Below are 26,749 nucleotides of genomic sequence, written 5' to 3' on the forward strand. Positions count from 1 at the left end.
ATCCGCTCTTTACTCATCAGACTGGCCACTTTCTCTTCTTTGCATTCTCAAAGCGGCTCATTCAAAATGCACTAAACACATTTTCCTTGGCACATTTCATTGCTTCATTAAACCGCGACGCTTTCTACAACCAACATGCTTTATAAGCCACGACGCAACACATTTCACTACATCTTTCACGCGGCAGCAACACCATTGCGTTCATAGTCTGACAGCAAAATGACCCTCTAGCAGCCACACACCACCACCTGTTCAAGGCAGATAGACAATCTGAGGAGGAAGGTCACACACCTTGTACGCCATCAAACTTCAGCAAGGGCCACCTGGACGGAAAGAAGTGAAAGGCGGCAAAGGTTAATAACCTCGAATGCCTCAGTAACAAGCGTAACGAGACAAGGTGCTCAGAGGCACTGAAGAAAGTGTTGGGAATGCTACATGCCCAATACACATAGCCTGTGCGATCCCTTTGCAAGAGCTACTCAACGTATTCGAGTCATCAGCCCTCGGCCCTGATTTTTTTTTAATTCCCTTGCAGCATCCTGCCATTCTCTCTTGAATGTTAACATTCAATCTGAAAGCACACGACTGAAAGTACAACTATAGTTGTACTTAACTAGGGGTAATTGAATAAACGAAATGGCAGCCAGTGTAGTGTATTGCTCCTCCTGCAGAATGTTCGAGGTGAGGGAAACCTCCGGTGGCCCTGCCGACTTCACCTGCTGGAAGTGCATCCGTCTCCAGCTCCTATCAGACCGTGTTAGGGAATTGGAGCTGGAGCTGGATGAACTGAGGATCATTCGGGAAGCTGAGGGGTTGATAGATAGAAGCTACACGGAGGTCGTTACTCCACAAATCAAAGGCAGCTGGGTAACAGTTAGAGGTGGGAAGAGGTCAGTGCAGGGATCTCCTGTGGTCGTTCCCCTCAACAACAAGTATACAGTTTTAGATACTGTTGGGGGGGACGGCCTATCGGGGGCAGGCTGCAGTGAACGGGCCTCTGGCACGGGGTCCTGCACTGTGGCTCAGAAGGGAAGGAGGGAGAATGGGAGAGCACTAGTCATCGGGGACTCGATGGTGAGGAGTACCGACAGGCGGTTCTGTGGGCGCAGGCGAGACGCACGGATGGTTTGTTGCCTCCCTGGTGCCAGGGTCCGTGATGTTTGTGATCGCGTCTTCAGGATCCTTAAAGGGGAGGGGGAGCAGCCAGAGGTCGTGGTGCACATTGGCACCAACGACGTAGGAAGGAAGGGTGGCACAGATGTTAGAAGTGAGTTTAGGGAGTTAGGCTGGAAGCTGAAAGCTCGGACGGACAGAGTTGTTATCTCTGGTTTGTTGCCGGCGCCACGTGATAGTGAGGCTAGGAATAGGGAGAGAGCACAGCTGAACACGTGGCTGCAGGAATGGTGTAGGAGGGAGGACTTCCAGTTCTTGGATAATTGGACTGCATTCTGGGGAAGATGGGACCTGTTCAAACAGGACGGGCTGCATCTGAACCAGAGGGGCACCAATATCCTGGGAGGGAGGTTTGCTAGTACTGTTCGGGAGGGTTTAAACTAGTTTGGGAGGGGGATGGGAACCGGACTTGTAATCCAGGGACCAGTGGGTCCACTCAGAAAGACAAAGAGTGTAGTGAGGTATTGGGGAAGGTAGCACTGTCACAGAGGACAGATGGGCACGGAGAAGGGTTAAAGTGCGTATACTTCAACGCAAGAAGCATCAGGAATAAGGTGAGTGAATTGAAGGCGTGGATGGGCACTTGGGACTACGATGTTGTGGCCATCACTGAAACGTGGATAGGTGAGGGGGAGGAATGGTTTTTGGAGGTACCTGGTTATAGATGTTTTCATAAGATTAGGAATGGTGGTAAAAGAGGTGGGGGGGTGGCATTGTTAGTTAGAAATAGTGTAACAACTGCTGAAAGAATTTTCGAGGAGGATCTGCCGACTGAGGCACTGTGGGTTGAGGTCAGGAACAGGAAAGGAGCAGTCACCTTGATGGGAGTTTTCTATAGGCCCCCCAATAGCAGCAGGGAGGTGGAAGAGCAGATTGGGAAACAGATTTTGGAAAGGAGCAGAAGTCACAGGGTAGTAATTATGGGGGATTTCAACTTCCCAAATATTGATTGGCAACTCTTTAGATCGAATAGTTTGGATGGGGTAGTGTTTGTGCAGTATGTCCAGGAAGCTTTTCTGACTCAGTATGTAGACTGCCCGACCAGAGGGGAGGCAATATTGGATTTGGTACTAGGTAATGAACCAGGGCAAGTGATAGAGCTGTTGGTGGGCGAGCACTTTGGAGATAGTGATCACAATTCTGTAGCATTCACTGTGGTAATGGAGAGGGATAGGTATGTGCAACAGGGCAAGGTTTACAATTGGGGGAAGGGTAGATATGATGCTGTCAGGCAGGAACTGAGGAGCATAAGTTGGGAGCATATGCTGGCAGGGAAGGGCACGGTCGAAATGTGGAACTTTTTCAAGGAGCAGATAGTAGGGGCCATTGATAAGCATGTCCCTGTCAGACAGGGAAGGGATGGTCATGTGAGGGAACCGTGGTTGACAAGAGAGGTTGAGAGTCTTGTTAGGAAGAAGAAGGATGCGTATATAAAGTTGAGGAAAAAGGGCACAGGCATAGCTCTGGAGGGATACAAGATGGCCAGGAAGGATCTGAAGAAAGGGATTAGGAGAGCTAAGAGAGGGCATGAAAAATGCTTGGCGGGTAGGATAAAAGAAAACCCCAAGGCCTTTTACGCGTATGTCAGAAATATGAGGATGACTAGGGGGACCATAGGTCCGGTCAAGGACAATAGCGGGAGACTGTGTGTTGAGCCGGAAGAGATAAGTGAGGTTTTGAATGAGTACTTCTCTTCGGTATTTACGAATGAGAAGGGGTGTATTACTGAAGAGGACGGTGGGAAGCAGACTGGTAAGCTCGAGGAAGTGCTCGTTAGGAGGGAAGATGTGTTGGGGTTTTTGAATAACTTGAAGATAGACCAGTCTCCCGGGCCTGACGGGGTATATCCAAGGATGTTATGGGAAGCAAGGGATGAAATTGCAGAGCCGCTGGCAATGATCTTTTCATCTTCTCTGCTGACGGGGGTGGTACCAGGTGATTGGAGGGTGGCAAATGTTGTGCCCCTGTTCAAGAAAGGGAATAGGAACAACCCTGGGAATTACAGGCCAGTTAGTCTTACTTCGGTGGTAGGCAAGTTGATGGAAAAGGTGCTGAGGGATAGGATTTCTGAGCATCTGGAAAGACACTGCTTGATTCGGGACAGTCAGCACGGTTTTGTGAGGGGTAGGTCTTGCCTCACAAGCCTGATTGAATTCTTTGAGCAGGTGACCAAGCAAGTGGATGAGGGTAAACCAGTGGATGTGGTGTACATGGATTTTAGTAAGGCATTTGATAAGGTCCCCCATGGTAGACTTATGGAGAAAGTCAGGAGGCATGGGATAGTGGGGAATGTGGCCAGTTGGATTAAGAATTGGCTAACTGATAGAAGGCAGAGAGTGGTCTTAGATGGTAAATACTCAGCCTGGAGCCCAGTTACCAGTGGCGTGCCGCAGGGATCAGTTCTGGGTCCTCTCCTGTTTGTGATTTTTATTAACGACTTGGATGAGGAAGTCGAAGGGTGGGTCAGTAAATTTGCAGATGATACAAAGGTTGGTGGAGTTGTGGATACCGAGGAGGGCTATTGTCGTCTGCAAAGGGACTTGGATAGGTTGCAGTGCTGGGCTGAAAAGTGGCAGATGGAGTTTAACCCTGAAAAGTGTGAGGTCGTCCATTTTGGAAGGACAAACATGAATGCAAAATACTGGGTTAACGGTAGGGTTCTTGGGCATGTGGAGGAGCAGAGAGACCTTGGGGTCTATGTGCATAGATCATTGAAAGTTGCAACTCAAGTGGATAGGGCTGTGAAGAAGGCATATGGGGTGTTAGCGTTCATTAGCAGAGGGATTGAATTTAAGAGCCGTGAGGTGATGATGCAGCTGTACAGGACCTTGGTAAGGCCTCATTTGGAGTACTGTGTGCAGTTCTGGTCGCCTCATTTTAGGAAGGATGTGGAAGCCTTGGAGAGGGTGCAGAGGAGATTTACCAGGATGTTGCCTGGAATGGAGAATAAGTCTTACGAGGAAAGGCTGAACATTCTAGGCCTCTTCTCATTAGAAAGGAGAAGGATGAGGGGTGACATGATAGAGGTTTATAAGATGATCAGGGGAATAGATAGGGTAGACAGTCAGAAACTTTTTCCCCGGGTGGAGCAAAGCGTTACAAGGGGTCATAAATTTAAGGTGAAGGGTGGGAGATATAAGGGGGATGTCAGGGGAAGGTTCTTTACCCAGAGAGTGGTCGAGGCATGGAATGCCTTGCCCGGGGAAGTTGTTGAGTCAGAAACTTTAGGGACTTTCAAAAGGCTTTTGGATAGGTATATGGATAAAGGAGAATGATGGGGTATAGATTAAATTGTCCTTGACAGAGGACAAAGGATCGGCACAACATTGTGGGCCGAAGGGCCTGTTCTGTGCTGTATGTTCTATGTTCTATGTTCTATGACTTTCAGTCAGCTCACACAACAACATGCTGCCTGAACTAATCCTTCTTTCCTTTTACGTCTGCTTCGAATGCGAATCACCTTATCTTCTTGTCCTCTGGTTAACCCTTCCCTCCTGCCACAAAAAAGCTTTCTCGCTCAAAACAGTCCTTGTTTGGAACACCAAGATCAAAACTTCTGTGAGCACGAGAGAACAACGCCCATCTTGCACTTTTGCACACCGTGGACCTGAAGTCATCCACGGCGAGCCCATGGTGCCAATCCTTCTCGATACCCACACGAAGGATTTCTTTCTAAAGTGTGGTATCGGGAAAGGGGAAAAGAATAATGCAGCGTGGGCCAAAACATTGAACTCCAAGTATTTTGCACATCGTGCTTGCTTCTGTTGCAAAGCCAGGAAAAGAGAGAAAAACAAACAAGTAAAGAAAGAAAGAAACAAACAAGCAAACAAGCAAAAAAAAACCATATGCGTTTCCTGCTTGCCTGCAGTGGCCGATGATGTGCAATATCAAGCCCGCAAAAGTGCGAATCCGCCTTCCAGATCTCTGCAGCTGTCACAGGACTGAACTGGATGAAAGTGTTGAATGTATGCCATCACAGAGAGGAGGCAAATCACTGTGCGATGTAACATCAATGATGTGGGATGAGGGATAAAATTGAATTGATTGAGTCAAGAGCTTTAGCGGTGGTACTGTGTCGCCTGCCTGGCTCCAAAGTAGACGCCTAAATGGTGATGGAAACGTGCCCCCTCCAAGCTGACACAACATCTCTGAAGCCCAAAGGTGGGTGGCAATCTCTGGCAAACTGTAGTAATCCTTTCTGTGTGCTTCCTCGTTAGTATAGTGGTGAGTGTCCCCGCCTGTCACGCGGGAGACCGGGGTTCAATTCCCCGACGGGGAGGCGTAAGCCTTGCTGAGGCCACCCGAGAGCTGTTAAAGGAAACTTTTTGAATTCCAAATCGCTTTGCACTGCCGCATGGAGACTCTCATCCACAACACGTACGCGGCCCGCCACCCGTTTTATCAAAACTATCAACAGCAAACATGTTCCACACATCCGCCTATCACAATCACCGCACAACATCCGCTCTTTACTCATCAGACTGGCCACTTTCTCTTCTTTGCATTCTCAAAGCGGCTCATTCAAAATGCACTAAACACATTTTCCTTGGCACATTTCATTGCTTCATTAAACCGCGACGCTTTCTACAACCAACATGCTTTATAAGCCACGACGCAACACATTTCACTACATCTTTCACGCGGCAGCAACACCATTGCGTTCATAGTCTGACAGCAAAGTGACCCTCTGGCTGCCACACACCACCACCTGTTCAAGGCAGATAGACAATCTGAGGAGGAAGGTCACGCACCTTGTACGCCATCAAACTTCAGCAAGGGCCACCTGGACGGAAAGAAGTGAAAGGTGGCAAAGGTTAATAACCTCGAATGGCTCAGTAACAAGCGCAACGAGACAAGGTGCTCAGAGGCACTGAAGAAGTGTTGGGAATGCTACATGCCCAATACACATTGCCTGTGCGATCCCTTTGCAAGAGCTACTCAACGTATTCGAGTGATCAGCCCTCGGCCCTGATTTTTTTTTAATTCCCTTGCAGCATCCTGCCATTCTCTCTTGAATGTTAACATTCAATCTGAAAGCACACGACTTTCAGTCAGCTCACACAACAACATGCTGCCTGAACTAATCCTTCTTTCCTTTTACGTCTGCTTCGAATGCGAATCACCTTATCTTCTTGTCCTCTGGTTAACCCTTCCCTCCTGCCACAAAAAAGCTTTCTCGCTCAAAACAGTCCTTGTTTGGAACACCAAGATCAAAACTTCTGTGAGCACGAGAGAACAACGCCCATCTTGCACTTTTGCACACCGTGTACCTGAAGTCATCCACGGCGAGCCCATGGTGCCAATCCTTCTCGATACCCACGCGAAGGATTTCTTTCTAAAGTGTGGTGTCGGGAAAGGGGAAAAGAATAATGCAGCGTGGGCCAAAACATTGAACTCCAAGTATTTAGCATATCGTGCTTGCTTCTGTTGCAAAGTCAGGAAAAGAGAGAAAAACAAACAAGTAAAGAAAGAAAGAAAGAAACAAACAAGCAAACAAGCAAAAAAAAAACATATGCGTTTCCTGCTTGCCTGTAGTGGCCGATGATGTGCAATATCAAGCCCGCAAAAGTGCGAATCCGCCGTCCAGATCTCTGCAGCTGTCACAGGACTGAACTGGATGAAAGTGTTGAATGTATGCCATCACAGAGAGGAGGCAAATCACTGTGCGATGTAACATCAATGATGTGGGATGAGGGATAAAATTGAATTGATTGAGTCAAGAGCTTTAGCGGTGGTACTGCGTCGGCTGCCTGGCTCCAAAGTAGAAGCCTAAATGGTGATGGAAACGTGCCCCCTCCAAGCTGACACAACATCTCTGTAGCCCAAAGGTGGCTGGCAATCTCTGGCAAACTGTAGGAAGCCTTTCTGTGTGCTTCCTCGTTAGTATCGTGGTGAGTATCCCCGCCTGTCACGCGGGAGACGGGGGATTCAATTCCCGGACGGGGAGGCGTGAGCGTTGCTGAGGCCACCCGAGAGCTGTTCGGGGAAACTTTTTGAATTCCAAATCGCTTTGCACTGCCGCATGGAGACTCTCATCCACAACACGTACGCGGCCCGCCACCCGTTTTATCAAAACTATCAACAGCAAACATGTTCCACACATCCGCCTATCACAATCACCGCACAACATCCGCTCTTTACTCATCAGACTGGCCACTTTCTCTTCTTTGCATTCTCAAAGCGGCTCATTCAAAATGCACTAAACACATTTTCCTTGGCACATTTCATTGCTTCATTAAACCGCGACGCTTTCTACAACCAACATGCTTTATAAGCCACGACGCAACACATTTCACTACATCTTTCACGCGGCAGCAACACCATTGCGTTCATAGTCTGACAGCAAAATGACCCTCCAGCAGCCACACACCACCACCTGTTCAAGGCAGATAGATAATCTGAGGAGGAAGGTCACACACCTTGTACGCCATCAAACTTCAGCAAGGGCCACCTGGACGGAAAGAAGTGAAAGGTGGCAAAGGTTAATAACCTCGAATGGCTCAGTAACAAGCGCAACGAGACAAGGTGCTCAGAGGCACTGAAGAAAGTGTTGGGAATGCTACATGCCCAATACACATAGCCTGTGCGATCCCTTTGCAAGAGCTACTCAACGTATTCGAGTGATCAGCCCTCGGCCCTAATATCTTTTTAATTCCCTTGCAGCATCCTGCCATTCTCTCTTGAATGTTAACATTCAATCTGAAAGCACACGACTTTCAGTCAGCTCACACAACAACATGCTGCCTAAACTAATCCTTCTTTCCTTGTACGTCTGCTTCGAATGCGAATCACCTTATCTTCTTTTCCTCTGGTTAACCCTTCCCTCCTGCCACAAAAAAGCTTTCTCGCTCAAAACAGTCCTTGTTTGGAACACCAAGATCAAAACTTCTGTGAGCACGAGAGAACAACGCACATCTTGCTCTTTTGCACACCGTGTACCTGAAGTCATCCACGGCGAGCCCATGGTGCCAATCCTTCTCGATACCCACACGAAGGATTTCTTTCTAAAGTGTGGTGTCGGGAAAGGGGAAAAGAATAATGCAGCGTGGGCCAAAACATTGAACTCCAAGTATTTTGCATATCGTGCTTGCTTCTGTTGCAAAGCCAGGAAAAGAGAGAAAAACAAACAAGTAAAGAAAGAAAGAAACAAACAAGCAAACAAGCAAAAAAAAAACCATATGCGTTTCCTGCTTGCCTGTAGTGGCCGATGATGTGCAATATCAAGCCCGCAAAAGTGCGAATCCGCCGTCCAGATCTCTGCAGCTGTCACAGGACTGAACTGGATGAAAGTGTTGAATGTATGCCATCACAGAGAGGAGGCAAATCACTGTGCGATGTAACATCAATGATGTGGGATGAGGGATAAAATTGAATTGATTGAGTCAAGAGCTTTAGCGGTGGTACTGCGTCGGCTGCCTGGCTCCAAAGTAGAAGCCTAAATGGTGATGGAAACGTGCCCCTTCCAAGCTGACACAACATCTCTGAAGCCCAAAGGTGGCTGGCAATCTCTGGCAAACTGTCGAAAACTTTTCTGTGTGCTCCTTCGTTAGTATAGTGGTGAGTATTCTCGCCTGTCACGCGGGAGACCAGGGTTCAATTCCCCGACGGGGAAGCGTGAGCGTTGCTGAGGCCACCCGAGAGCGATGCGGGAAAACTTTTTGAATTCCAAATCGCTTTGCACTGCCGCATGGAGACTCTCATCCACAACACGTACGCGGCCCGCCACCCGTTTTATCAAAACTATCAACAGCAAACATGTTCCACACATCCGCCTATCACAATCACCGCACAACATCCGCTCTTTACTCATCAGACTGGCCACTTTCTCTTCTTTGCATTCTCAAAGCGGCTCATTCAAAATGCACTAAACACATTTTCCTTGGCACATTTCATTGCTTCATTAAACCGCGACGCTTTCTACAACCAACATGCTTTATAAGCCACGACGCAACACATTTCACTACATCTTTCACGCGGCAGCAACACCATTGCGTTCATAGTCTGACAGCAAAATGACCCTCTGGCAGCCACACACCACCACCTGTTCAAGGCAGATAGACAATCTGAGGAGGAAGGTCACACACCTTGTACGCCATCAAACCTCAGCAAGGGCCACCTGGACGGAAAGAAGTGAAAGGTGGCAAAGGTTAATAACCTCGAATGGCTCAGTAACAAGCGCAACGAGACAAGGTGCTCAGAGGCACTGAAGAAAGTGTTGGGAATGCTACATGCCCAATACACATAGCCTGTGCGATCCCTTTGCAAGAGCTACTCAACGTATTCGAGTGATCAGCCCTCGGCCCTGATTTTTTTTTAATTCCCTTGCAGCATCCTGCCATTCTCTCTTGAATGTTAACATTCAATCTGAAAGCACACGACTTTCAGTCAGCTCACACAAAAACATGCTGCCTGAACTAATCCTTCTTTCCTTTTACGTCTGCTTCGAATGCGAATCACCTTATCTTCTTGTCCTCTGGTTAACCCTTCCCTCCTGCCACAAAAAAGCTTTCTCGCTCAAAACAGTCCTTGTTTGGAACACCAAGATCAAAACTTCTGTGAGCACGAGAGAACAACGCCCATCTTGCACTTTTGCACACCGTGTACCTGAAGTCATCCACGGCGAGCCCATGGTGCCAACCCTTCTCGATACCCACACGAAGGATTTCTTTCTAAAGTGTGGTGTCGGGAAAGGGGAAAAGAATAATGCAGCGTGGGCCAAAACATTGAACTCCAAGTATTTTGCATATCGTGCTTGCTTCTGTTGCAAAGCCAGGAAAAGAGAGAAAAACAAACAAGTAAAGAAAGAAAGAAACAAACAAGCAAACAAGCAAAAAAAAACCATATGCGTTTCCTGCTTGCCTGCAGTGGCCGATGATGTGCAATATCAAGCCCGCAAAAGTGCGAATCCGCCGTCCAGATCTCTGCAGCTGTCACAGGACTGAACTGGATGAAAGTGTTGAATGTATGCCATCACAGAGAGGAGGCAAATCACTGTGCGATGTAACATCAATGATGTGGGATGAGGGATAAAATTGAATTGATTGAGTCAAGAGCTTTAGCGGTGGTACTGCGTCGGCTGCCTGGCTCCAAAGTAGAAGCCTAAATGGTGATGGAAACGTGCCCCTTCCAAGCTGACACAACATCTCTGAAGCCCAAAGGTGGCTGACAATCTCTGGCAAACTGTCGGAAACGTTTCTGTGTGCTTCCTCGTTAGTATAGTGGTGAGTATCCTCGCCTGTCACGCGGGAGACCGGGGTTCAATTCCCCGATGGGGAGGCGTGAGCGTTGCTGAGGCCACCCGAGAGCGATGCGCGAAAACTTTTTGAAAACCAAATCTGTTTGCACTGCCGCATGGAGACTCTCATCCACAACACGTACGCGGCCCGCCACCCGTTTTATCAAAACTATCAACAGCAAACATGTTCCACACATCCGCCTATCACAATCACCGCACAACATCCGCTCTTTACTCATCAGACTGGCCACTTTCTCTTCTTTGCATTCTCAAAGCGGCTCATTCAAAATGCACTAAACACATTTTCCTTGGCACATTTCATTGCTTCATTAAACCGCGACGCTTTCTACAACCAACATGCTTTATAAGCCACGACGCAACACATTTCACTACATCTTTCACGCGGCAGCAACACCATTGCGTTCATAGTCTGACAGCAAAATGACCCTCTAGCAGCCACACACCACCACCTGTTCAAGGCAGATAGACAATCTGAGGAGGAAGGTCACACACCTTGTACGCCATCAAACTTCAGCAAGGGCCACGTGGACGGAAAGAAGTGAAAGGTGGCAAAGGGTAATAACCTCGAATGGCTCAGTAACAAGCGTAACGAGACAAGGTGCTCAGAGGCACTGAAGAAAGTGTTGGGAATGCTACATGCCCAATACACATAGCCTGTGCGATCCCTTTGCAAGAGCTACTCAACGTATTCGAGTCATCAGCCCTCGGCCCTGATTTTTTTTAAATTCCCTTGCAGCATCCTGCCATTCTCTCTTGAATGTTAACATTCAATCTGAAAGCACACGACTTTCAGTCAGCTCACACAACAACATGCTGCCTGAACTAATCCTTCTTTCCTTTTACGTCTGCTTCGAATGCGAATCACCTTATCTTCTTGTCCTCTGGTTAACCCTTCCCTCCTGCCACAAAAAAGCTTTCTCGCTCAAAACAGTCCTTGTTTGGAACACCAAGATCAAAACTTCTGTGAGCACGAGAGAACAACGCCCATCTTGCACTTTTGCACACCGTGTACCTGAAGTCATCCACGGCGAGCCCATGGTGCCAATCCTTCTCGATACCCACACGAAGGATTTCTTTCTAAAGTGTGGTATCGGGAAAGGGGAAAAGAATAATGCAGCGTGGGCCAAAACATTGAACTCCAAGTATTTTGCACATCGTGCTTGCTTCTGTTGCAAAGCCAGGAAAAGAGAGAAAAACAAACAAGTAAAGAAAGAAAGAAACAAACAAGCAAACAAGCAAAAAAAAACCATATGCGTTTCCTGCTTGCCTGCAGTGGCCGATGATGTGCAATATCAAGCCCGCAAAAGTGCGAATCCGCCGTCCAGATCTCTGCAGCTGTCACAGGACTGAACTGGATGAAAGTGTTGAATGTATGCCATCACAGAGAGGAGGCAAATCACTGTGCGATGTAACATCAATGATGTGGGATGAGGGATAAAATTGAATTGATTGAGTCAAGAGCTTTAGAGGTGGTACTGTGTCGCCTGCCTGGCTCCAAAGTAGACGCCTAAATGGTGATGGAAACGTGCCACCTCCAAGCTGACACAACATCTCTGAAGCCCAAAGGTGGGTGGCAATCTCTGGCAAACTGTAGGAATCCTTTCTGTGTGCTTCCTCGTTAGTATAGTGGTGAGTGTCCCCGCCTGTCACGCGGGAGACCGGGGTTCAATTCCCCGACGGGGAGGCGTAAGCCTTGCTGAGGCCACCCGAGAGCTGTTAAGGGAAACTTTTTGAATTCCAAATCGCTTTGCACTGCCGCATGGAGACTCTCATCCACAACACGTACGCGGCCCGCCACCCGTTTTATCAAAACTATCAACAGCAAACATGTTCCACACATCCGCCTATCACAATCACCGCACAACATCCGCTCTTTACTCATCAGACTGGCCACTTTCTCTTCTTTGCATTCTCAAAGCGGCTCATTCAAAATGCACTAAACACATTTTCCTTGGCACATTTCATTGCTTCATTAAACCGCGACGCTTTCTACAACCAACATGCTTTATAAGCCACGACGCAACACATTTCACTACATCTTTCACGCGGCAGCAACACCATTGCGTTCATAGTCTGACAGCAAAGTGACCCTCTGGCTGCCACACACCACCACCTGTTCAAGGCAGATAGACAATCTGAGGAGGAAGGTCACACACCTTGTACGCCATCAAACTTCAGCAAGGGCCACCTGGACGGAAAGAAGTGAAAGGTGGCAAAGGTTAATAACCTCGAATGGCTCAGTAACAAGCGCAACGAGACAAGGTGCTCAGAGGCACTGAAGAAAGTGTTGGGAATGCTACATGCCCAATACACATTGCCTGTGCGATCCCTTTGCAAGAGCTACTCAACGTATTCGAGTGATCAGCCCTCGGCCCTGATTTTTTTTTAATTCCCTTGCAGCATCCTGCCATTCTCTCTTGAATGTTAACATTCAATCTGAAAGCACACGACTTTCAGTCAGCTCACACAACAACATGCTGCCTGAACTAATCCTTCTTTCCTTTTACGTCTGCTTCGAATGCGAATCACCTTATCTTCTTGTCCTCTGGTTAACCCTTCCCTCCTGCCACAAAAAAGCTTTCTCGCTCAAAACAGTCCTTGTTTGGAACACCAAGATCAAAAAGTCTGTGAGCACGATAGAACAACGCCCATCTTGCACTTTTGCACACCGTGTACCTGAAGTCATCCACGGCGAGCCCATGGTGCCAATCCTTCTCGATACCCACACGAAGGATTTCTTTCTAAAGTGTGGTATCGGGAAAGGGGAAAAGAATAATGCAGCGTGGGCCAAAACATTGAACTCCAAGTATTTTGCATATCGTGCTTGCTTCTGTTGCAAAGCCAGGAAAAGAGAGAAAAACAAACAAGTAAAGAAAGAAAGAAACAAATAAGCAAACAAGCAAAAAAAAACCATATGCGTTTCCTGCTTGCCTGCAGTGGCCGATGATGTACAATATCAAGCCCGCAAAAGTGCGAATCCGCCGTCCAGATCTCTGCAGCTGTCACAGGACTGAACTGGATGAAAGTGTTGAATGTATGCCATCACAGAGAGGAGGCAAATCACTGTGCGATGTAACATCAATGATGTGGGATGAGGGATAAAATTGAATTGATTGAGTCAAGAGCTTTAGCGGTGGTACTGCGTCGCCTGCCTGGCTCCAAAGTAAAAGCCTAAATGGTGATGGAAACGTGCCCCCTCCAAGCTGACACAACATCTCTGAAGCCCAAAGGTGGGTGGCAATCTCTGGCAAACTGTCGGAATTTTTTCTGTGTGCTTCCTCGTTAGTATAGTGGTGAGTGTCCCCGCCTGTCACGCGGGAGACCGGGGTTCAATTTCCCGACGGGGAGGCGTAAGCCTTGCTGAGGCCACCCGAGAGCGGTAAGAGAAAACTCATTGAATTCCAAATCGCTTTGCACTGCTGCATGGAGACTCTCATCCACAACACGTACGCGGCCCGCCACCCGTTTTATCAAAACTATCAACAGCAAACATGTTCCACACATCCGCCTATCACAATCACCGCACAACATCCGCTCTTTACTCATCAGACTGGCCACTTTCTCTTCTTTGCATTCACAAAGCGGCTCATTCAAAATGCACTAAACACATTTTCCTTGGCACATTTCATTGCTTCATTAAACCGCAACGCTTTCTGCAACCAACATGCTTTATAAGCCACGACGCAACACATTTCACGACATCTTTCACGCGGCAGCAACACCATTGCGTTCATAGTCTGACAGCAAAATGACCCTCTAGCAGCCACACACCACCACCTGTTCAAGGCAGATAGACAATCTGAGGAGGAAGGTCACACACCTTGTACGCCATCAAACTTCAGCTAGGGCCACCTGGACGGAAAGAAGTGAAAGGTGGCAAAGGTTAATAACCTCGAATGGCTCAGTAACAAGCGCAACGAGACAAGGTGCTCAGAGGCACTGAAGAAAGTGTTGGGAATGCTACATGCCCAATACACATAGCCTGTGCGATCCCTTTGCAAGAGCTACTCAACGTATTCGAGTGATCAGCCCTCGGCCCTGATTTTTTTTTAATTCCCTTGCAGCATCCTGCCATTCTCTCTTGAATGTTAACATTCAATCTGAAAGCACACGACTTTCAGTCAGCTCACACAACAACATGCTGCCTAAACTAATCCTTCTTGCCTTGTACGTCTGCTTCGAATGCGAATCACCTTATCTTCTTGTCCTCTGGTTAACCCTTCCCTCCTGCCACAAAAAAGCTTTCTCGCTCAAAACAGTCCTTGTTTGGAACACCAAGATCAAAACTTCTGTGAGCACGAGAGAACAACGCCCATCTTGCACTTTTGCACACCGTGTACCTGAAGTCATCCACGGCGAGCCCATGGTGCCAATCCTTCTCGATACCCACACGAAGGATTTCTTTCTAAAGTGTGGTGTCGGGAAAGGGGAAAAGAATAATGCAGCGTAGGCCAAAACATTGAACTCCAAGTATTTTGCATATCGTGCTTGCTTCTGTTGCAAAGCCAGGAAACGGAGAAAAACAAACAAGTAAAGAAAGAAAGAAACAAACAAACAAACAAGCAAAAAAAATCATATGCGTTTCCTGCTTGCCTGTAGTGGCCGATGATGTGCAATATCAAGCCCGCAAAAGTGCGAATCCGCCGTCCAGATCTCTGCAGCTGTCACAGGACTGAACTGGATGAAAGTGTTGAATGTATGCCATCACAGAGAGGAGGCAAATCACTGTGCGATGTAACATCAATGATGTGGGATGAGGGATAAAATTGAATTGATTGAGTCAAGAGCTTTAGCGGTGGTACTGCGTCGGCTGCCTGGCTCCAAAGTAGAAGCCTAAATGGTGATGGAAACGTGCCCCCCTCCAAGCTGACACAACATCTATGAAGCCCAAAGGTAGCTGGCAATCTCTGGCAAACTGTAGAAAGCGTGTCCGTGTGCTTCCTCGTTAGTATAGTAGTGAGTGTCTTCGCCTGTCACGCGGGCGACCGGGGTTCAGTTCCCCGATGGGGAGGCTTGAGCGTTGCTGAGGCCACCCGAGAGCGGGAAGGGAAAACTTTTTGAATTCCAAATCGCTTTGCACTGCCGCATGGAGATTCTCATCCACAACACGTACGCGGCCCGCCACCCGCTTTATCAAAACTATCAACAGCAAACATGTTCCACACATCCGCCTATCACAATCACCGCACAACATCCGCTCTTTACTCATCAGACTGGCCACTTTCTCTTCTTTGCATTCACAAAGCGGCTCATTCAAAATGCACTAAACACATTTTCCTTGGCACATTTCATTGCTTCATTAAACCGCGACGCTTTCTACAACCAACATGCTTTATAAGCCACGACGCAACACATTTCACTACATCTTTCACGCGGCAGCAACACCATTGCGTTCATAGTCTGACAGCAAAATAACCCTCTAGCAGCCACACACCACCACCTGTTCAAGGCAGATAGACAATCTGAGGAAGAAGGTCAAACACCTTGAACGCCATCAAACTTCAGCAAGGGCCACCTGGACGGAAAGAAGTGAAAGGTGGCAAAGGTTAATAACCTCGAATGGCTCAGTAACAAGCGCAACGAGACAAGGTGCTCAGAGGCACTGAAGAAAGTGTTGGGAATGCTACATGCCCAATACACATAGCCTGTGCGATCCCTTTGCAAGAGCTACTCAACGTATTCGAGTGATCAGCCCTCGGCCCTGATTTTTTTTTAATTCCCTTGCAGCATCCTGCCATTCTCTCTTGAATGTTAACATTCAATCTGAAAGCACACGACTTTCAGTCAGCTCACACAACAACATGCTGCCTAAACTAATCCTTCTTGCCTTGTACGTCTGCTTCGAATGCGAATCACCTTATCTTCTTGTCCTCTGGTTAACCCTTCCCTCCTGCCACAAAAAAGCTTTCTCGCTCAAAACAGTCCTTGTTTGGAACACCAAGATCAAAACTTCTGTGAGCACGAGAGAACAACGCCCATCTTGCACTTTTGCACACCGTGTACCTGAAGTCATCCACGGCGAGCCCATGGTGCCAATCCTTCTCGATACCCACACGAAGGATTTCTTTCTAAAGTGTGGTGTCGGGAAAGGGGAAAAGAATAATGCAGCGTGGGCCAAAACATTGAACTCCAAGTATTTTGCATATCGTGCTTGCTTCTGTTGCAAAGCCAGGAAAAGAGAGAAAAACAAACAAGTAAAGAAAGAAAGAAACAAACAAACAAACAAGCAAAAAAAATCATATGCGTTTCCTGCTTGCCTGTAGTGGCCGATGATGTGCAATATCAAGCCCGCAAAAGTGCGAATCCGCCGTCCAGATCTCTGCAGCTGTCACAGGACTGAACTGGATGAAAGTGTTGAATGTATGCCATCACAGAGAGGAGGCAAATCACTGTGCGATGTAACATCAATGATGTGGGATGAGGGATAAAATTGAATTGATTGAGTCAAGAGCTTTAGCGGTGGTACTGCGTCGGCTGCCTGGCTCCAAAGTAGAAGCCTAAATGGTGATGGAAACGTGCCCCCTCCAAGCTGACACAACATCTATGAAGCCCAAAGGTGGCTGGCAATCTCTGGCAAACTGTAGAAAGCGTCTCTGCGTGCTTCCTCGCTATTATAGTGGTGAGTATCCCCGCCTGTCACGCGGCAGGCCGGGGTTCAATTCCCCGACGGGGAGGCTGAGCATTGCTGAGGCCACCAGAGAGCGGTAAGAGAAAACTCATTGAATTCCAAATCGCTTTGCACTGCTGCATGGAGACTCTCATCCACAACACGTACGCGGCCCGCCACCCGTTTTATCAAAACTATCAACAGCAAACATGTTCCACACATCCGCCTATCACAATCACCGCACAACATCCGCTCTTTACTCATCAGATTGGCCACTTTCTCTTCTTTGCATTCACAAAGCGGCTCATTCAAAATGCACTAAACACATTTTCCTTGGCACATTTCATTGCTTCATTAAACCGCAACGCTTTCTGCAACCAACATGCTTTATAAGCCACGACGCAACACATTTCACGACATCTTTCACGCGGCAGCAACACCATTGCGTTCATAGTCTGACAGCAAAATGACCCTCTAGCAGCCACACACCACCACCTGTTCAAGGCAGATAGACAATCTGAGGAGGAAGGTCACACACCTTGTACGCCATCAAACTTCAGCAAGGGCCACCTGGACGGAAAGAAGTGAAAGGTGGCAAAGGTTAATAACCTCGAATGGCTCAGTAACAAGCGCAACGAGACAAGGTGCTCAGAGGCACTGAAGAAAGTGTTGGGAATGCTACATGCCCAATACACATAGCCTGTGCGATCCCTTTGCAAGAGCGACTCAACGTATTCGAGTGATCAGCCCTCGGCCCTGATTTTTTTTTAATTCCCTTGCAGCATCCTGCCATTCTCTCTTGAATGTTAACATTCAATCTGAAAGCACACGACTTTCAGTCAGCTCACACAACAACATGCTGCCTAAACTAATCCTTCTTGCCTTGTACGTCTGCTTCGAATGCGAATCACCTTATCTTCTTGTCCTCTGGTTAACCCTTCCCTCCTGCCACAAAAAAGCTTTCTCGCTCAAAACAGTCCTTGTTTGGAACACCAAGATCAAAACGTCTGTGAGCCCGATAGAACAACGCCCATCTTGCACTTTTGCACTCCGTGTACCTGAAGTCATCCACGGCGAGCCCATGGTGCCAATCCTTCTCGATACCCACACGAAGGATTTCTTTCTAAAGTGTGGTGTCGGGAAAGGGAAAAAGAATAATGCAGCGTGGGCCAAAACATTGAACTCCAAATATTTTGCATATCGTGCTTGCTTCTGTTGCAAAGCCAGGGAAAGAGAGAAAAACAAACAAGTAAAGAAAGAAAGAAAGAAACAAACAAACAAGCAAAAAAAATCATATGCGTTTCCTGCTTGCCTGTAGTGGCCGATGATGTGCAATATCAAGCCCGCAAAAGTGCGAATCCGCCGTCCAGATCTCTGCAGCTGTCACAGGACTGAACTGGATGAAAGTGTTGAATGTATGCCATCACAGAGATGAGGCAAATCACTGTGCGATGTAACATCAATGATGTGGGATGAGGGATAAAATTGAATTGATTGAGTCAAGAGCTTTAGCGGTGGTACTGCGTCGGCTGCCTGGCTCCAAAGTAGAAGCCTAAATGGTGATGGAAACGTGCCCCCCTCCAAGCTGACACAACATCTATGAAGCCCAATGGTAGCTGGCAATCTCTGGCAAACTGTAGCAAGCGTCTCTGTGTGCTTCCTCGTTAGTATAGTGGTGAGTATCCCCGCCTGTCACGCGGGAGACTGGGGTTCAATTCCCGAACGGGGAGGCGTGAGCGTTGCTGAGGCCACCAAAGAGCGGCAAGAGAAAACTTATTGAACTCCAAATCGCTTTGCACTGCCGCATGGAGACTCTCATCCACAACACGTCCGCGGCCCGCCACCCGTTTTATCAAAACTATCAACAGCAAACATGTTCCACACATCCGCCTATCACAATCACCGCACAACATCCGCTCTTTACTCATCAGACTGGCCACTTTCTCTTCTTTGCATTCACAAAGCGGCTCATTCAAAATGCACTAAACACATTTTCCTTGGCACATTTCATTGCTTCATTAAACCGCGACGCTTTCTACAACCAACATGCTTTATAAGCCACGACGCAACACATTTCATGACATCTTTCACGCGGCAGCAACACCATTGCGTTCATAGTCTGACAGCAAAATGACCCTCTAGCAGCCACACACCACCAGCTGTTCAAGGCAGATAGACAATCTGAGGAGGAAGGTCACACACCTTGTACGCCATCAAACTTCAGCAAGGGCCACCTGGACGGAAAGAAGTGAAAGGTGGCAAAGGTTAATAACCTCGAATGGCTCAGTAACAAGCGCAACGAGACAAGGTGCTCAGAGGCACTGAAGAAAGTGTTGGGAATGCTACATGCCCAATACACATAGCCTGTGCGATCCCTTTGCAAGAGCTACTCAACGTATTCGAGTGATCAGCCCTCGGCCCTGATTTTTTTTTAATTCCCTTGCAGCATCCTGCCATTCTCTCTTGAATGTTAACATTCAATCTGAAAGCACACGACTTTCAGTCAGCTCACACAACAACATGCTGCCTAAACTAATCCTTCTTTCCTTGTACGTCTGCTTCGAATGCGAATCACCTTATCTTCTTGTCCTCTGGTTAACCCTTCCCTCCTGCCACAAAAAAGCTTTCTCGCTCAAAACAGTCCTTGTTTGGAACACCAAGATCAAAACTTCTGTGAGCACGAGAGAACAACGCCCATCTTGCACTTTTGCACACCGTGTACCTGAAGTCATCCACGGCGAGCCCATGGTGCCAATCCTTCTCGATACCCACACGAAGGATTTCTTTCTAAAGTGTGGTGTCGGGAAAGGGGAAAAGAATAATGCAGCGTGGGCCAAAACATTGAACTCCAAATATTTTGCATATCATGCTTGCTTCTGTTGCAAAGCCAGGAAAAGAGAGAAAAACAAACAAGTAAAGAAAGAAAGAAACAAACAAACAAACAAGCAAAAAAAACCATATGCGTTTCCTGCTTGCCTGTAGTGGCCGATGATGTGCAATATTAAGCCCGCAAAAGTGCGAATCCGCCGTCCAGATCTCTGCAGCTGTCACAGGACTGAACTGGATGAAAGTGTTGAATGTATGCCATCACAGAGAGGAGGCAAATCACTGTGCGATGTAACATCAATGATGTGGGATGAGGGATAAAATTGAATTGATTGAGTCAAGAGCTTTAGCGGTGGTACTGCGTCGGCTGCCTGGCTCCAAAGTAGAAGCCTAAATGGTGATGGAAACGTGCCCCCTCCAAGCTGACACAACATCTATGAAGCCCAAAGGTGGCTGGCAATCTCTGGCAAACTGTAGGAAGCGTCTCTGTGTGCTTCCTCGTTAGTATAGTGGTGACTAACACCCGCCTGTAACGCGGGAGACTGGGGGTTCAATTCCCCGACGGGGAGGCGTGAGCGTTGCTGAGGCCACCCGAGAGCGGGAAAAGAAAACATTTTGAATTCCAAATCGCTTTGCACTGCCGGATGGAGACTCTCATCCACAACACGTACGCGGCCCGCCACCCGTTTTATCAAAACTATCAACAGCAAACATGTTCCACACATCCGCCTATCACAATCACCGCACAACATCCGCTCTTTACTCATCAGACTGGCCACTTTCTCTTCTTTGCATTCACAAAGCGGCTCATTCAAAATGCACTAAACACATTTTCCTTGGCACATTTCATTGCTTCATTAAACCGCGACGCTTTCTACAATAAACATGCTTTATATGCCACGACGCAACACATTTCACTGCATCTTTCACGCGGCAGCAACACCATTGCGTTCATAGTCTGACAGCAAAATAACCCTCTAGCAGCCACACACCACCACCTGTTCAAGGCAGATAGACAATCTGAAGAGGAAGGTCACACACCTTGTACGCCATCAAACTTCAGCAAGGGCCACCTGGACGGAAAGAAGTGAAAGGTGGCAAAGGTTAATAACCTCGAATGGCTCAGTAACAAGCGCAACGAGACAAGGTGCTCAGAGGCACTGAAGAAAGTGTTGGGAATGCTACATGCCCAATACACATAGCCTGTGCGATCCCTTTGCAAGAGCTACTCAACGTATTCGAGTGATCAGCCCTCGGCCCTGATTTTTTTTTAATTCCCTTGCAGCATCCTGCCATTCTCTCTTGAATGTTAACATTCAATCTGAAAGCACACGACTTTCAGTCAGCTCACACAACAACATGCTGCCTAAACTAATCCTTCTTTCCTTGTACGTCTGCTTCGAATGCGAATCACCTTATCTTCTTGTCCTCTGGTTAACCCTTCCCTCCTGCCACAAAAAAGCTTTCTCGCTCAAAACAGTCCTTGTTTGGAACACCAAGATCAAAACTTCTGTGAGCACGAGAGAACAACGCCCATCTTGTACTTTTGCAAACCGTGTACCTGAAGTCATCCACGGCGAGCCCATGGTGCCAATCCTTCTCGATACCCACACGAAGGATTTCTTTCTAAAGTGTGGTGTCGGGAAAGGGGAAAAGAATAATGCAGCGTGGGCCAAAACATTGAACTCCAAGTATTTTGCATATCGTGCTTGCTTCTGTTGCAAAGCCAGGAAAAGAGAGAAAAACAAACAAGTAAAGAAAGAAAGAAACAAACAAGCAAACCAGCAAAACAAAACCATATGCGTTTCCTGCTTGCCTGTAGTGGCCGATGAAGTGCAATATCAAGCCCGCAAAAGTGCGAATCCGCCGTCCAGATCTCTGCAGCTGTCACAGGACTGAACTGGATGGAAGTGTTGAATGTATGCCATCACAGAGAGGAGGCAAATCACTGTGCGATGTAACATCAATGATGTGGGATGAGGGATAAAATGGAATTGATTGAGTCAAGAGCTTTAGCGGTGGTACTGCGTCGGCTTCCTGGCTCCAAAGTAGAAGCCTAAATGGTGATGGAAACGTGCCCCCTCCAAGCTGACACAACATCTCTGAAGCCCAAAGGTGGCTGGCAATCTCTGGCAAACTGTAGGAAGCCTTTCCGTGTGCTTCCTCGTTAGTATAGTGGTGAGTAACCCCGCCTGTCACGCGGGAGACCGGGGTTCAATTCCCCGACGGGGAGGCGTGAGCGTTGCTGAGGCCACCCGAGAGCTGTTAGGGGAAACTTTGTGAATTCCAAATCGCTTTGCACTGCCGCATGGAGACTCTCATCCACAACACGGACGCGGCCCGCCACCCGTTTTATCAAAACTATCAACAGCAAACATGTTCCACACATCCGCCTATCACAATCACCACACAACATCCGCTCTTTACTCATCAGACAGGCCACTTTCTCTTCTTTGCATTCTCAAAGCGGCTCATTCAAAATGCACTATACACATTTTCCTTGGCACATTTCATTGCTTCATTAAACCGCGACGCTTTCTGCAACCAACATGCTTTATAAGCCACGACGCAACACATTTCACTACATCTTTCACGCGGCAGCAACACCATTGCGTTCATAGTCTGACAGCAAAATGACCCTCTAGCAGAAACACACCACCACCTGTTCAAGGCAGATAGACAATCTGAGGAGGAAGGTCACACACCTTGTACGCCATCAAACTTCAGCAAGGGCCACCTGGACGGAAAGAAGTGAAAGGTGGCAAAGGTTAATAACCTCGAATGGCTCAGTAACAAGCGCAACGAGACAAGGCGCTCAGAGGCACTGAAGAAAGTGTTGGGAATGCTACATGCCCAATACACATAGCCTGTGCGATCCCTTTGCAAGAGCTACTCAACGTATTCGAGTGATCAGCCCTCGGCCCTGTTTTCTTTTTAATTCCCTTGCAGCATCCTGCCATTCTCTCTTGAATGTTAACATTCAATCTGAAAGCACACGACTTTCAGTCAGCTCACACAACAACATGCTGCCTAAACTAATCCTTCTTTCCTTGTACGTCTGCTTCGAATGCGAATCACCTTATCTTCTTGTCCTCTGGTTAACCCTTCCCTCCTGCCACAAAAAAGCTTTCTCGCTCAAAACAGTCCTTGTTTGGAACACCAAGATCAAAACTTCTGTGAGCACGAGAGAACAACGCCCATCTTGCACTTTTGTACACCGTGTACCTGAAGTCATCCACGGCGAGCCCATGGTGCCAATCCTTCTCGATACCCACACGAAGGATTTCTTTCTAAAGTGTGGTGTCGGGAAAGGGGAAAAGAATAATGCAGCGTGGGCCAAAACATTGAACTCCAAATATTTTGCATATCATGCTTGCTTCTGTTGCAAAGCCAGGAAAAGAGAGAAAAACAAACAAGTAAAGAAAGAAAGAAACAAACAAACAAACAAGCAAAAAAAACCATATGCGTTTCCTGCTTGCCTGTAGTGGCCGATGATGTGCAATATTAAGCCCGCAAAAGTGCGAATCCGCCGTCCAGATCTCTGCAGCTGTCACAGGACTGAACTGGATGAAAGTGTTGAATGTATGCCATCACAGAGAGGAGGCAAATCACTGTGCGATGTAACATCAATGATGTGGGATGAGGGATAAAATTGAATTGATTGAGTCAAGAGCTTTAGCGGTGGTACTGCGTCGGCTGCCTGGCTCCAAAGTAGAAGCCTAAATGGTGATGGAAACGTGCCCCCTCCAAGCTGACACAACATCTATGAAGCCCAAAGGTGGCTGGCAATCTATGGCAAACTGTAGAAAGCGTTTCTGTGTGCTTCCTCGTTAGTATAGTGGTGACTAACACCCGCCTATAACGCGGGAGACTGGGGGTTCAATTCCCCGACGGGGAGGCGTGAGCGTTGCTGAGGCCACCCGAGAGCGTGAAAAGAAAACATTTTGAATTCCAAATCGCTTTGCACTGCCGGATGGAGACTCTCATCCACAACACGTACGCGGCCCGCCACCCGTTTTATCAAAACTATCAACAGCAAACATGTTCCACACATCCGCCTATCACAATCACCGCACAACATCCGCTCTTTACTCATCAGACTGGCCACTTTCTCTTCTTTGCATTCACAAAGCGGCTCATTCAAAATGCACTAAACACATTTTCCTTGGCACATTTCATTGCTTCATTAAACCGCGACGCTTTCTACAATAAACATGCTTTATAAGCCACGACGCAACACATTTCACTGCATCTTTCACGCGGCAGCAACACCATTGCGTTCATAGTCTGACAGCAAAATAACCCTCTAGCAGCCACACACCACCACCTGTTCAAGGCAGATAGACAATCTGAAGAGGAAGGTCACACACCTTGTACGCCATCAAACTTCAGCAAGGGCCACCTGGACGGAAAGAAGTGAAAGGTGGCAAAGGTTAATAACCTCGAATGGCTCAGTAACAAGCGCAACGAGACAAGGTGCTCAGAGGCACTGAAGAAAGTGTTGGGAATGCTACATGCCCAATACACATAGCCTGTGCGATCCCTTTGCAAGAGCTACTCAACGTATTCGAGTGATCAGCCCTCGGCCCTGATTTCTTTTTAATTCCCTTGCAGCATCCTGCCATTCTCTCTTGAATGTTAACATTCAATCTGAAAGCACACGACTTTCAGTCAGCTCACACAACAACATGCTGCCTAAACTAATCCTTCTTTCCTTGTACGTCTGCTTCGAATGCGAATCACCTTATCTTCTTGTCCTCTGGTTAACCCTTCCCTCCTGCCACAAAAAAGCTTTCTCGCTCAAAACAGTCCTTGTTTGGAACACCAAGATCAAAACTTCTGTGAGCACGAGAGAACAACGCCCATCTTGTACTTTTGCAAACCGTGTACCTGAAGTCATCCACGGCGAGCCCATGGTGCCAATCCTTCTCGATACCCACACGAAGGATTTCTTTCTAAAGTGTGGTGTCGGGAAAGGGGAAAAGAATAATGCAGCGTGGGCCAAAACATTGAACTCCAAGTATTTTGCATATCGTGCTTGCTTCTGTTGCAAAGCCAGGAAAAGAGAGAAAAACAAACAAGTAAAGAAAGAAAGAAACAAACAAGCAAACCAGCAAAACAAAACCATATGCGTTTCCTGCTTGCCTGTAGTGGCCGATGAAGTGCAATATCAAGCCCGCAAAAGTGCGAATCCGCCGTCCAGATCTCTGCAGCTGTCACAGGACTGAACTGGATGGAAGTGTTGAATGTATGCCATCACAGAGAGGAGGCAAATCACTGTGCGATGTAACATCAATGATGTGGGATGAGGGATAAAATGGAATTGATTGAGTCAAGAGCTTTAGCGGTGGTACTGCGTCGGCTTCCTGGCTCCAAAGTAGAAGCCTAAATGGTGATGGAAACGTGCCCCCTCCAAGCTGACACAACATCTCTGAAGCCCAAAGGTGGCTGGCAATCTCTGGCAAACTGTCGGAAGCCTGTCTGTGTGATTCCTCGTTAGTATAGTGGTGAGTATCCCCGCCTGTCACGCGAGAGACCGGGGTTCAATTCCCCGACGGGGAGGCGTGAGCGTTGCTGAGGCCACCCGAGAGCTGTTAGGGGAAACTTTTTGAATTCCAAATCGCTTTGCACTGCCGCATGGAGACTCTCATCCACAACACGGACGCGGCCCGCCACCCGTTTTATCAAAACTATCAGCAGCAAACATGTTCCACACATCCGCCTATCACAATCACCGCACAACATCCGCTCTTTACTCATCAGACAGGCCACTTTCTCTTCTTTGCATTCTCAAAGTGGCTCATTCAAAATGCACTAAACACATTTTCCTTGGCACATTTCATTGTTTCATTAAACCGCGACGCTTTCTGCAACCAACATGCTTTATAAGCCACGACGCAACACATTTCACTACATCTTTCACGCGGCAGCAACACCATTGCGTTCATAGTCTGACAGCAAAATGACCCTCCAGCAGAAACACACCACCACCTGTTCAAGGCAGATAGACAATCTGAGGAGGAAGGTCACACACCTTGTACGCCATCAAACTTCAGCAAGAGCCACCTGGACGGAAAGAAGTGAAAGGTGGCAAAGGTTAATAACCTCGAATGGCTCAGTAACAAGCGCAACGAGACAAGGTGCTCAGAGGCACTGAAGAAAGTGTTGGGAATGCTACATGCCCAATACACATAGCCTGTGCGATCCCTTTGCAAGAGCTACTCAACGTATTCGAGTGATCAGCCCTCGGCCCTGTTTTCTTTTTAATTCCCTTGCAGCATCCTGCCATTCTCTCTTGAATGTTAACATTCAATCTGAAAGCACACGACTTTCAGTCAGCTCACACAACAACATGCTGCCTAAACTAATCCTTCTTTCCTTGTATGTCTGCTTCGAATGCGAATCACCTTATCTTCTTGTCCTCTGGTTAACCCTTCCCTCCTGCCACAAAAAAGCTTTCTCGCTCAAAACAGTCCTTGTTTGGAACACCAAGATCAAAACTTCTGTGAGCACGAGAGAACAACGCCCATCTTGCACTTTTGCACACCGTGTACCTGAAGTCATCCACGGCGAGCCCATGGTGCCAATCCTTCTCGATACCCACACGAAGGATTTCTTTCTAAAGTGTGGTGTCGGGAAAGGGGAAAAGAATAATGCAGCGTGGGCCAAAACATTGAACTCCAAGTATTTTGCATATCGTGCTTGCTTCTGTTGCAAAGCCAGGAAAAGAGAGAAAAACAAACAAGTAAAGAAAGAAAGAAACAAACAAGCAAACAAGCAAAAAAAAACCATATGCGTTTCCTGCTTGCCTGTAGTGGCCGATGATGTGCAATATCAAGCCCGCAAAAGTGCGAATTGCCGTCCAGATCTCTGCAGCTGTCACAGGA

General features: G+C 47.6%; 5 non-coding genes across 5 annotated transcripts; all 5 read left to right on the forward strand.

The window, feature by feature from the left end:
* The first annotated feature begins 5,380 nt into the window (after positions 1–5,380).
* trnad-guc (transfer RNA aspartic acid (anticodon GUC)) lies at positions 5,381–5,452 on the forward strand. The gene has a single exon. It is a non-coding gene; the product is annotated as a tRNA-Asp (tRNA).
* Positions 5,453–10,377: 4,925 nt separating this feature from the next.
* trnad-guc (transfer RNA aspartic acid (anticodon GUC)) lies at positions 10,378–10,449 on the forward strand. The gene has a single exon. It is a non-coding gene; the product is annotated as a tRNA-Asp (tRNA).
* A 1,592-nt stretch (positions 10,450–12,041) lies between these two features.
* Positions 12,042–12,113, forward strand: trnad-guc (transfer RNA aspartic acid (anticodon GUC)). The gene has a single exon. It is a non-coding gene; the product is annotated as a tRNA-Asp (tRNA).
* Positions 12,114–22,023: 9,910 nt separating this feature from the next.
* Positions 22,024–22,095, forward strand: trnad-guc (transfer RNA aspartic acid (anticodon GUC)). The gene has a single exon. It is a non-coding gene; the product is annotated as a tRNA-Asp (tRNA).
* Positions 22,096–25,352: 3,257 nt separating this feature from the next.
* On the forward strand, positions 25,353–25,424 carry trnad-guc (transfer RNA aspartic acid (anticodon GUC)). The gene has a single exon. It is a non-coding gene; the product is annotated as a tRNA-Asp (tRNA).
* Positions 25,425–26,749: the final 1,325 nt, after the last annotated feature.

The sequence above is a fragment of the Heterodontus francisci genome, chromosome 34 (genome assembly GCF_036365525.1).
Source record: "Heterodontus francisci isolate sHetFra1 chromosome 34, sHetFra1.hap1, whole genome shotgun sequence".
In the NCBI taxonomy this organism is placed as follows: Eukaryota; Metazoa; Chordata; class Chondrichthyes; order Heterodontiformes; family Heterodontidae; genus Heterodontus; species Heterodontus francisci.